The sequence below is a fragment of the Mobula hypostoma genome, chromosome 12 (assembly GCF_963921235.1).
Source record: "Mobula hypostoma chromosome 12, sMobHyp1.1, whole genome shotgun sequence".
NCBI lineage: Eukaryota > Metazoa > Chordata > Chondrichthyes > Myliobatiformes > Myliobatidae > Mobula > Mobula hypostoma.
Genome location: NC_086108.1, coordinates 93,249,591 through 93,261,685, shown reverse-complemented (window position 1 = coordinate 93,261,685; position 12,095 = coordinate 93,249,591). Strand labels below are relative to the sequence as shown.

The window sequence follows — 12,095 nt, the reverse complement described above, 5'->3', positions numbered from 1 at the left end:
ATATTTATTTATTGCAATCCCCTTAAACCTTTCGCAGGTTATTCGTTTTGCGATGATTGAAAGGTTGTGCCCTCAGTGTGAAAATGTGCGAAACGAAACCAATCAAAGCAACAGTTAACACACATCAAAGTTGCTGGTGAACGCAGCAGGCCAGGCAGCATCTCCAGGAAGAGGTACAGTCGGCGTTTCAGGCCGAGACCATTCGTCAGGACCCTTCGTCGAGTCCTGACGAAGAGTCTCGGCCCGAAACGTCGACTGTACCTCTTCTTCGGGATGCTGCTTGGTCTGCTGGATTCACCAGCAACTTTGATGTGTGTTGCTTGAATTTCCAGCATCTGCAGAATTCCTCGTGTTTGCAAAGCAACAGTTAATGTGTTCATCTTTTAATAACCTGAAGAATGTAGACAGGCCAAGGAGAGGCAACAAGTGCAGGGGTTTGCAAGCAGAGGCTGCCCGAAAAATCGACAGTTTATTCCCTCCATAGTTGCTGGCTGGCCTGCTGAGCATTTTGTGTGTGTTGGACAAACTGGGTCGTTTTCTCTGAGGTGTCGGAGACCTGATAAAAATATATAAAATGATGAGGGTAGGCAGCCAGTATCTCTTCCCTCCCCCAAGTAGAAACGTCAAGTCTAGTATTAAGGAACGTGTACTTAGGTGAGAGGGGGAAAGTTTAAAGGGGATGTGCAAGGCAAATTTAGTCTGACGCAGCTAGTGTCTGGTGCCCGGACCAGGCTGCTGGAGTAGGGTGGCGTTTATGATACATTTAGGCAGACTCACGAATATGCAGGGAATGGAAGGATATGGAGCACGACCAGGTAGGAAGGGTTTAGCGGGTTTAGCGTGGCAATCGTGAACCGAAGAGCTTGATCGGGCGCTGTTCTGTAGTGAGCCTTGGAGGCAGAAGATTTCCGCTCCCCGCACAGCAGGGGAGAACCACAACTGCGGCCGCAAGGAAAATGAGCAGAAACGAAATCAACAGAAGAGGGAAAACTTGTCACGAAGCTTAGAGCTTTACTATCACTAAGATGCGTTGAACTTCTGTAATTTCAGTCCTAGACAGCCCTGCCTCGCTTTGCTCCAGTTCTGGAATGGTAGATCAAAGTTCAAATAATACGCAGAGGTATGTGTATAGATGGATTCTATTAACACAGAGCAAGAACGCGCTTCTCTCACTCGCAGTTACCCTGGCCGATGCTGGATATTACAGAGATAATGGGCGGTGTATCAGAACATCTGAACCGGATTTAATATCACCGGCGTATGTCGTGAAATTTGTTGACGTTGTGGCGGCGATAAAATGTAACACATAATAATAGAAAAAAAACTAAGAACTACAGCAAATTTATATATTAACCAGTTAAATTAAAAAGATAGTGCAAAAATAGAAATTAAAAAATTAGTGAGGTAGTGTTCATGGGTTCAATGTCCATTCGGAAATCGGATTGCAGAGGGGGATAACTGTTCCCGAATCATTGAGTGTGTGCCTTCGGGCTTCTGTGCCTCCTCGCTGATGGTAGCAATGAGAACAAGGCGTGATCAGGGTGGTGGGGGTCCCTAATGATGGACGGCGCCTTTTTGAGGCACCGCTCTTTGAAGATGTCCTGGAAACTGCTGAGGCTAGTGCCCATGATGGAGCTGACAGTTTACAACCCTCTGCAGTGGCCCCCCGATACTCGACGGCGATGCATCCGTTAGAGTGCTCCCCACCGTACATCTGTGAAAATTTACGAGTCTTTTTGGTGATAGTCACTTTCTAATGCTTGGTTTGCTTTGATCGAGACGGACTTGTAATTACGGGTTTCATTCGCACAGAGGCGACTGTCGCGGAAAACTTTGATCATTATATAGCAATATTAATATTGCAAAGCAGCACAGGAACAAAAGGACCTTTAAGAATGACAGGATTGACACGACGTGACGACTGGTAAACAAGAGAAAACTGAGCTCCAACGTGTCCAACAACAACATGGCAATGCATTGACAGATGATTCCTGTACTGTACTTTTCAACAGGTTGAAACCAAAACTGATGAAAAGTCGAACAAGTAGGATCTTTTCCACGTTTATTCCAATTAACGTGTCCAGAAGTTAAATACTGTACAAACATTTGGAATAATCGTAACTGCCTACGTGGAAAATATAGGTGTGTTTACACACATTTATTCGCATTATCGTTTTAGCAAGTCTGCAAAAGCGTCTTTCCAATCAAATTTTTATGGAGTCTACGAACCCCGTGGGTTTACATTGCCCTTGAGCGGTAGCCAAAAAATTAATCCTCTGGTGAGTAAAACAGAAACAATTCCCCTATCATGTCATATCGCAACTATGACACTTGGTTAAGAATGTGGTAATGTGGTCCCGTCTGGAGATGTAATCATGTAGAATGCTGGAAGCATGGACCAAGTTTGCTGAGTGCACCGGGATTTCCACCAGTAACCACTGTACCGCAGAGTTTTACATGAACAGGGAAATATTCGCAATTATTTCTTATGTTGTGCAATAAATACTGTTGTTTTCCCCCAAAGTCTGATCAGAAGTTGACGAAAATGAAGGAGATCGGAGGAATGCAGGATTCCATAACGGTTGGGCACGATGACTACTGATTCTTTAACTATCAAAAGTTACCAAGCCCCTTCTCAGCAGTGTTTTCAAATACACCCGGTGGCCACTTTATTAGGTACCTCCTGTACAGAATAAAGTAGCTACTGCGTGTAGAAATTGACTACAAGGCATAGAGGGCGATGTCAGGGCGATACCTAGAAAAGGTTTGTCAAGAGATTTGCGTCTTGAAGGAGGCAAGAGGGCGAGGATGGAATAGATTGCAGAAGCAATTTCAGGACTTTAGTTGCTCAAGACACCACCGACCTTGGTGGACTGAGGCCATTTTGTGGATGCTGGAACACAATGAATGGAAGAAAGCCAAGTTCTTCGAAGGTTGTAGAGCTCAGGGAGGGACAGTGATGGGGAGAGACAATAGGTTTGAAAGTGGAAGTTTTTAAAATAAAGGCAGCGCCAAACGCAGATGAGGTGTATCATTGAGTTCGGAATATACTCAGTGGCCACTTTATTAATTACACCTGTACGGCTGCTCATTATTGCAAATATCTAATCAGCCAACAACGTGGCAGCAACACAAAGCATAAAAGCATGCAGACATGGTTATAGGTTCAGTTGTTCTTCAGAACAAACAGGATGAGGAAGAAATGTGATCTAAGTGTCTTTGATTTTCACACACAAAAGTCTGTAGAGTTTACAAAGAACGGTAGACAAACAAAAATAACAGTGAGTGCCAGTTCTGTGGGCAAAAATGCCTTGTTAAAGAGTGAAGTTAGAGGAGAATGGCCAGCCTGGTTCAAGCTGATAGGAAGGCAACAGTAACCCAAATAACCACACATGACAACAGTGGTGTGCAGAAGAGCATCTCTGAAAGCACAAAACGCTGAACCTTGAAGTGGATGGGCTACAGCAGTAGGCGACTTTGAACATACACTCTGACCACTTTATTAGTTATAGCTGGTATCCATTAAAATGGCCACTGAGTGTAGGTGTCATGGTCCGGTCCGTCAAATCCACATTCCGGATCGCGGTCTGGTCCATGTTCCTTATTCCAGGTTTTCGGTTTTCCCCAGTTTCTGTTAAGGCAGCTGATTCTTGTTTATGCTGGCTTCATAAATAGCTTCAGGATTCAGCAACACACATCAAAGTTGCTGGTGAACGCAGCAGGCCAGGCAGCATCTGTAGGAAGAGGTGCAGTGGATGTTTCAGGCCAAGACCCTTCGTCAGGACTAACTGAAGGAAGAGTGAGTAAGGGATTTGAAAGTTGGAGGGGGAGGGGGAGATCCAAAATGATAGGAGAAGACAGGAGGGGGAGGGATAGAGCCAAGAGCTGGACAGGTGATACGCAAAAGGGGATATGAGAGGATCATGGGACAGGAGGTCTGGGAAGAAAGACAAAGGGGGAGGGGACCCAGAGGATGGGCAAGAGGTATATTCAGAGGGACAGAGGGAGAAAAAGGAGAGTGAGAGAAAGAATGTGTGCATAAAAATGAGTAACAGATGGGGTACGAGGGGGAGGTGGGGCCTTAGCGGAAGTTAGAGAAGTCGATGTTCATGCCATCAGGTTTGGAGGCTACCCAGATGGAATATAAGGTGTTGTTCCTCCAACCTGAGTGTGGCTTCATCTTTACAGTAGAGGAGGCTGTGGATAGACATGTCAGAATGGGAATGGGATGTGGAATTAAAATGTGTGGCCGCTGGGAGATCCTGCTTTCTCTGGCGGACAGAGCGTAGATGTTCAGCAAAGCGGTCTCCCAGTCTGCGTCGGGTCTCGCCAATATATAAAAGGCCACATCGGGAGCACCGGACGCAGTATATCACCCCAGTCGACTCACAGGTGAAGTGTTGCCTCACCTGGAAGGACTGTTTGGGGCCCTGAATGGTGGTAAGGGAGGAAGTGTAAGGGCATGTGTAGAACTTGTTCCGCTTACACGGATAAGTGCCAGGAGGGAGATCAGTGGGGAGGGATGGGGGGGACGAATGGACAAGGGAGTTGCGTAGGGAGCGATCCCTGCGGAATGCAGAGAGAGGGGGGGAGGGAAAGATGTGCTTAGTGGTGGGATCCCGTTGGAGGTGACGGAAGTTACGGAGAATAATATGTTGGACCCGGAGGCTGGTGGGGTGGTAGGTGAGGACCAGGGGAACCCTATTCCTAATGGGGTGGCGGGAGGATGGAGTGAAAGCAGATGTACGTGAAATGGGGGAGATGCCACGTCTTGTCCTCACCTAGTTCTGGAGTCCGAGCCCGAGTCAAGTCCCAGGTTCTGGATCCTTGTCCAGTCTCTGGCTTGGAGTCCAAGCCCAGGCTCCTAGTTCCAAGTTCCATGTCCTAGTTCCACTGTCCTAGTCAAGTCCTAGCCCAGGCCCTGTATCCTTGTCTCGTCCAGGGCCTGTGTCATGTCCAGCATCGTTTCTTCCTGTCACACCTTGCTACCTTGATAATCCTAGTCCTGTTCCTAGTAGTTCAGTGTCTGTGTCTTGCACTTGGGTCCGCTCCCAGCACCCCCATTATGACAGTAGGTACCAGCTGGATGATAGAATGAGAACGATTGACCAGAGCAGTAAGTGAAAATAAAGTTTAATTGTTATTCAACTATACACATGACTACAGCCAAACGAAACAGCATTCTTCCGGGACCAAGATGCAAAGTAGAGTGCCAACAGTCACACAGAGCACATAGCATGTATAGCACAAAAACAAAAAAACATACAATAATACTAACAATATAGCCCCAGTCTCTGGGTGTCAAGGCCTGTACATTGATGGTGCTTGGATATTGGCCTAGAGCCACCTTTCTGCAAGAACAATACTGCAGCATTTCCTCATCTCATGCAAGTCCAGCCACAGGCAAATGCAATCCAGCTTGACTTCCATCAATCGAGCACTGACAGAGGAGCCAGTCCCCCAACCCAGCATAGAATCCAGCAGCACACAGCCGGCTCCAGCGTCTCCTTCCTGGGAGTTTGCAGCAGGTGACTCTCAGGCATGAGGGCCTGGTCCACTCAGCAACTGAGACCATGCAGCTCCCCCACCGTTGATTTTGCCAGTGGACCAGTGAATTAGACTTGCTGTATTCCACATTACCAATGTCCATCAGGGTCGTGTGATCACCAGAAAAATGACCGAAACAAGCATTTCCACCATTTGTTGGACCACATACCCCCACTACACACTGCCTTTGATGCCTTCTTCCCTGGATAGTTGAAGCAGGTCGCAACACAGTGCGCAACAAGTCCAGGTTCACTTCTGTCGAGCAACTCACTAATGGGATAAACCTGCAATATTCAGTGTTCTCAATATCTAGCAGTGTCTTGCGGTAGTAAAGAAAAAAGATGTAAAAGGATGAACTACTACATTTTTGTTTGGACCCAGAGAGGCACCTGCAACTGAATGTGTCACCATCTTACTGGATGTGAGTACGTAGTGGCATGTGTGAGGGGTTCAGTAGGAAGTGTGCAGAGATGGGGTGAAGACAGGTGATGTTCTGCAAGTAGATTTTGGGATGGATTCAGCTCTGGAAATGTACCGTAGCTCAGGTCAAGTAGGACATCAAAGACTGCCCAATCTGTTCGATGTCAGTCCGTGGTCAGGGAAACAAATTGGTAGTGAAAGGTGTTTATGACTGGGAAGGAGGAGGAGGATTTTAATTTTTACTAATTTAATAGTGGATGGCAGATAAATTGCATGACATATCAGAGGCAATTCAGCTCAGAAAAGGCCCTTAAGCTCACCCTGTCCATGTTGGTCATCAATTTCCCGTTTACACTAACTCTATTTACCAGCACTTTGTCAGTAGCCTTTCATGTCTTGGTGACTCCAGGTTCATCTAAATACTTCCTAAACATTGTGAGAGCCTCTGCCTCCACCTTCTGGGTGGGGAAAAATAATCTTAAATCCTCTCTAAACCTCTTACACTTTACCATAAACCCTCTGGTTATGAATACCTCTGCCATCAGAATCAGGTTTATTATCACCGGAATGTGACATAAAATTTGTTAACTTAGTAGCAGCAGATCAATGCAATACATAATCTAGCAGAGAGAAAAAAAAATAAACAAGTAAATCAATTACAGTATACATATATTGAATAGATAAAAAAAAACAGAAATACTGTATATTAAAAAAAAGTGCCAAGATTCAGTGCCCATTTAGGAATCGGATGGCAGAGGGGAAGAAGCTGTTCCTGAATCACTGAGTGAGTGCCTTCAGGTTTCTGTATCTCCTACCTGATGGTAACAGTGAGAAAAGGGCATGCCCTGGGTACTGGAGGTCCTTAAAATGGAAGGTGCCTTTCTGAGACACCGCTCCCTGAAGATTTCCTGGGTACTTTGTAGGCTGGAACCCAAGAAGGAGCTGACTAGATTTACAACCTTCTGCAGTTTCTTTCGGTCCTGTGCAGTAGCCCCTCCATACCAGACAGTGATGCAGCCTGTCAGAATGCTTTCCAAGGTACAACTATAGAAGTTTTTGAGTGTATTTGTTGACATGCCTAATCTCTTCAAACTCCTAATAAAGTATAGCAGCTGTCTTGCCTTTTTCATAACTACATTGGTATGTTGGAACCAGGTTAGATCCTCAGAGATCTTGACACCCAGAACTTGAAACTGCTCACTCTCTCCACTCCTCTCGTCACCACCTGAGATTCTACCAACAATGGTTGCTATGACGAGAAGCTTTCTATCATTGCCCTATCTATCCTCCTCATTAATTTTGCTCACCTTTGTTGGCTTTCCCCTCAGCGTAAACATAAAACATGATGTGACTTTACCTGTCATTGCTTACCGGGCACTGCAAAAGGTTGAGGATAAAGATAAACCCAAGGATACACAGAACCTGTTGATCCACTCCTGTTCCTTCTTTCTAGTGTGTATTCATAGTCATAGAAAAGTACTGAACAGAAACAGGGCCTTCAGGCTATCTAGCCCGTGCTGAACCATTTAAACTGCTTGCTCCCACTTGTGCTGGCAGCTCGTTCCACACTCTCATAACCCTCAGAGTGAAGAAGTTTCCCTTCATGTTCCCCGTAAACTTTTCACCTTTCACCCTTATCCCATGACTTCTGGTTGTAGTCCTACCCAACCTCAGTGGAAAAAGCCTGCTTGCATTTACCCAATCTATACCCCTCTTAATTTTGTATACCTTAATCAAATCTCCTCTTAACCTTCTATGTTCCAAAGAATAAAGTCCTAACCTATTCAATCTTTCTTTGTAACTCAGGTCCTCCAGACACAGCAACATCCTTGTAAATATTCTCTGTACTCTTTCAACCTTATTTACATCTTTCCTGCAGGAAAGTGACCAAAACTGCACAGAATGCTCCAAATTAGGTCTCACCAAAGTCTTATACAACTTCAATATAACATCCCATCTCCTGCGCCAAATGCTTCATGACCCTATCTGCCTGTGGTGCCACTTTCAATGAGTTTTGGATCTATATTGTGTATAGATCCCAGGTGGACGTCTGAGTCCTGGAACATTGCAGGGCTGATTGTCAACAGATGCAGCATTGAAATCATATTTGAGAAAGCAGAACAGGAATTCTGCAGAAAGAATTGTACAGGCACAAAAGTGGTGGTGATTTTGGAGTTTACAAGAGTGGATTTGTGGCCAGAGTCTATTATTGGAATTGCTGTATTGGTATAGGTTTATTATTATCATATATTGCAAGATATAGTGAAAATCTTGTCTTGCATATTGTTCATGCAAATCAACTCATTACAAAATATATTGAGATATAAAAAGTTAAAAAACAACAATGCAGAATGAAGTGTAAAAGCCTCAAAGGAAGTGCAATGCAGGTAACAATAAAGTGCAAGATATTGTGAGGTCTAAAATCCATCTTATCATACATAGAAACATAGAAACATAGAAAATAGGTGCAGGAGTAGGCCATTCGGCCCTTTGAGCCTGCACCGCCATTTATTATGATCATGGCTGATCATCCAACTCAGAACCCCGCCCCAGCCTTCCCTCCATACCCACTGATCCCCGTAGCCACAAGGGCCATATCTAACTCCCTCTTAAATATAGCCAATGAACTGGCCTCAACTGTTTCCTGTGGCAGAGAATTCCACAGATTCACCACTCTCTGTGTGAAGAAGTTTTTCCTAATCTCGGTCCTAAAAGGCTTCCCCTTTATCCTCAAACTGTGACCCCTCGTTCTGGACTTCCCCAACATCGGGAACAATCTTCCTGCATCTAGCCTGTCCAATCCCTTTAGGATTTTATACGTTTCAATCAGATCCCTCCTCAATCTTCTAAATTCCAACGAGTACAAGCCCAGTTCATCCAGTCTTTCTTCATATGAAAGTCCTGCCATCCCAGGAATCAATCTGGTGAACCTTCTTTGTACTCCATCTATGGCAAGGATGTCTTTCCCCAGATTAGGGGACCGAAACTGCACACAATACTCCAGGTGTGGTCTCACCAAGGCCTTGTACAACTGCAGTAATACCTCCTTGCTCCTGTACTCGAATCCTCTCGCTATAAATGCCAGCATACCATTCGCCTTTTTCACCGCCTGCTGTACCTGCATGCCCACTTTCAATGACTGGTGTATAATGACACCCAGGTCTCGTTGCATCTCCCCTTTTCCTAATCGGCCACCATTCAGATAATAATCTGTTTTCCTATTTTTGCCACCAAAGTGGATAACTTCACATTTATCCACATTAAGTTGCATCTGCCATGAATTTGCCCACTCACCCAACCTATCCAAGTCACTCTGCATCCTCTTAGCATCCTCCTCACAGCTAACATTGCCACCCAGCTTCGTGTCATCCGCAAACTTGGAGATGCTGCATTTAATTCCCTCATCCAAGTCATTAATATATATTGTAAACAATTGGGGTCCCAGCACTGAGCCTTGCGGTACCCCACTAGTCACCGCCTGCCATTCTGAAAAGGTCCCGTTTATTCCCAGTCTTTTCTTCCTGTCTGCTAACCAATTCTCTATTCACATCAATACCTTACCCCCAATACCGTGTGCTTTAAGTTTGCACACTAATCTCCTGTGTGGGACCTTGTCAAAAGCCTTTTGAAAATCCAAATATACCACATCCACTGGTTCTCCCCTATCCACTCTACTAGTTACATCCTCAAAAAATTCTATGAGATTCGTCAGACATGATTTTCCTTTCACAAATCCATGCTGACTTTGTCCGATGATTTCACCACTTTCCAAATGTGCTGTTATCACATCTTTGATAACTGACTCCAGCAGTTTCCCCACCACCGACGTTAGGCTAACCGGTCTATAATTCCCCGGTTTCTCTCTCCCTCCTTTTTTAAAAAGTGGGGTTACATTAGCCACCCTCCAATCCTCAGGAACTAGTCCAGAATCTAATGAGTTTTGAAAAATTATCATGAATGCATCCACTATTTCTTGGGCTACTTCCTTAAGCACTCTGGGATGCAGACCATCTGGCCCTGGGGATTTATCTGCCTTCAATCCCTTCAATTTACCTAACACCACTTCCCTACTAACATGTATTTCGCTCAGTTCCTCCATCTCACTGGACCCTCTGTCCCCTACTATTTCTGGAAGATTATTTATGTCCTCCTTAGTGAAGACAGAACCAAAGTAATTATTCAATTGGTCTGCCATGTCCTTGCTCCCCATAATCAATTCACCTGTTTCTGTCTGTAGGGGACCTACATTTGTCTTTACCAGTCTTTTCCTTTTTACATATCTATAAAAGCTTTTACAGTCCGTTTTTATGTTCCCTGCCAGTTTTCTCTCATAATCTTTTTTCCCCTTCCTAATTAAGCCCTTTGTCCTCCTCTGCTGAACTCTGAATTTCTCCCAGTCCTCAGGTGAGCCACTTTCTCTGGCTAATTTGTATGCTTCTTCTTTGGAATTGATACTATCCCTAATTTCTCTTGTCAGCCATGGGTGCACTACCTTCCTTGATTTATTCTTTTGCCAAACTGGGATGAACAATTGTTGTAGTTCATCCATGCAAACATTAAATGTTTGCCATTGCATATCCACCATCAATCCTTTAAGTGTCATTTGCCAGTCTATCTTAGCTAATTCACATCTCATACCTTCAAAGTTACCCCTCTTTAAGTTCAGAACCTTTGTTTCTGAATTAACTATGTCACTCTCCATCTTAATGAAGAATTCCACCATATTATGGTCACTCTTATCCAAGGGGCCTCTCACAACAAGATTGCTAATTAACCCTTCCTCATTGCTCAAAACCCATTCAAGTCCATTCAAGTTTCTGATAACAACAGGATACAAGCTGTCCTTACAGCTAGTGGTACATGGTTTCAGGCTTTTGTAACTTCTGCCCAAAGGGAGAGGGGAGAAGAGCTAATGTCCAGAGTGAGTGGGTTCTTTGATAACGCTGGCTTCTATAGTGAGGCAGCAAAGGGTGTAGACAGCTGGTTTCTGTGATGTGCTGAGCTGTGTTCACAACTTTCTGCAGATCCTTACTGTCACAAGCACAATAGTTGTCATATTAAGCATGCAGATAGGATGCTTTCTATAGTACATCGCTAAAAATTGGCAAGGGTCAACAGGGGCATACCAAATTCATTTAGCCTCCCAAGGAAGCAGAGACATTGGTGAGCTTTCTTGGCCATGGCATCATCCAGGAAAGGCTATTAGCGATATTCGCTCCGATGAACGTGAAGATCTCAACCATCTCAACTTTAACATCACTGATGTAGACAGCAGCATGTGCACCACCCTCCTCCCTGTCATAACCAGCTTTTTTCTTTTGTTGACATTGAAGGAAAGATTGTTGTCATTGCACCATGTCATGAAGCTCTCTATCTCCTTCCTGTACTCGTATTCATCATTATCTGAGTTACAGCCCACTATGATGGTATTATCTGCAAACTTGTAGATCAGGGTTTCCCAACTTGAGGTCCACAGACCCCTCAGTTAATGGTACTGATCTACGGCATAAAAAAGATTGTGAACCCCTGCTGTAGGTGGAATTAGAGCAAAAATCTGGCCATGCAGTCAAGAGTGTACAGGGAGTAGAGTAGGGAGACTAAATAGCAAAATCATCCCAATACCAGGAGGATATCCTTAGGCTCAGTAAGAGATGGACTCTGAACAAAACTTTGACAAACCAGCAGAATATTGGAAACCTATCAGCTAAGTCTGATAGTGTAATACACCTTAGCTCTAAAAACATTGCTGTGTACAGTGAACTACAATTGGTGTTTAAACCTAGTTCTTAATGGAGAAGATCTAGGAACTATGCAGGAACAAGAAGAATTGGGTGAATATTTATCATTGAAAATTAATGGAACAATGCAAATCAAACTAAGAAAATGCTGATGAGTAGTTATTTATTTTTTCTCTGAATTGAATATGAAATGAAAACTGAGGAATTAATGCCTTTAGATGTACGTCATGTTACTGATTTTCCCTGCAGAAAAATCCTTGACAAAAAAGGATGAAGAAAATACGGAAAGTGTTTCACAGTACAGAACAAATAAATCCAGAATAGTAGTTCAAATTAAACTGTGAAAAGGTTGCATGACCATTGATTCAAGAGGATCAAAGGTAAGATTGA

At 44.2% G+C, this 12,095-nt stretch overlaps 1 protein-coding gene across 2 annotated transcripts in view; it reads left to right on the top strand.

Moving 5' to 3' along the window:
- Window positions 1-1,191: 1,191 nt before the first annotated feature.
- Window positions 1,192-12,095, top strand: part of LOC134354999 (choline transporter-like protein 3) — a 474,552-nt gene continuing 463,648 nt past the window's right edge. The window contains exon 1 of one of the 2 annotated variants that reach the window (XM_063064614.1): window positions 1,192-2,279. The gene's annotated coding sequence lies outside the window, so the exon portion shown is untranslated. The remainder of the gene's footprint in view (window positions 2,280-12,095) is intronic. The other variant, XM_063064613.1, reaches the window with a different exon arrangement.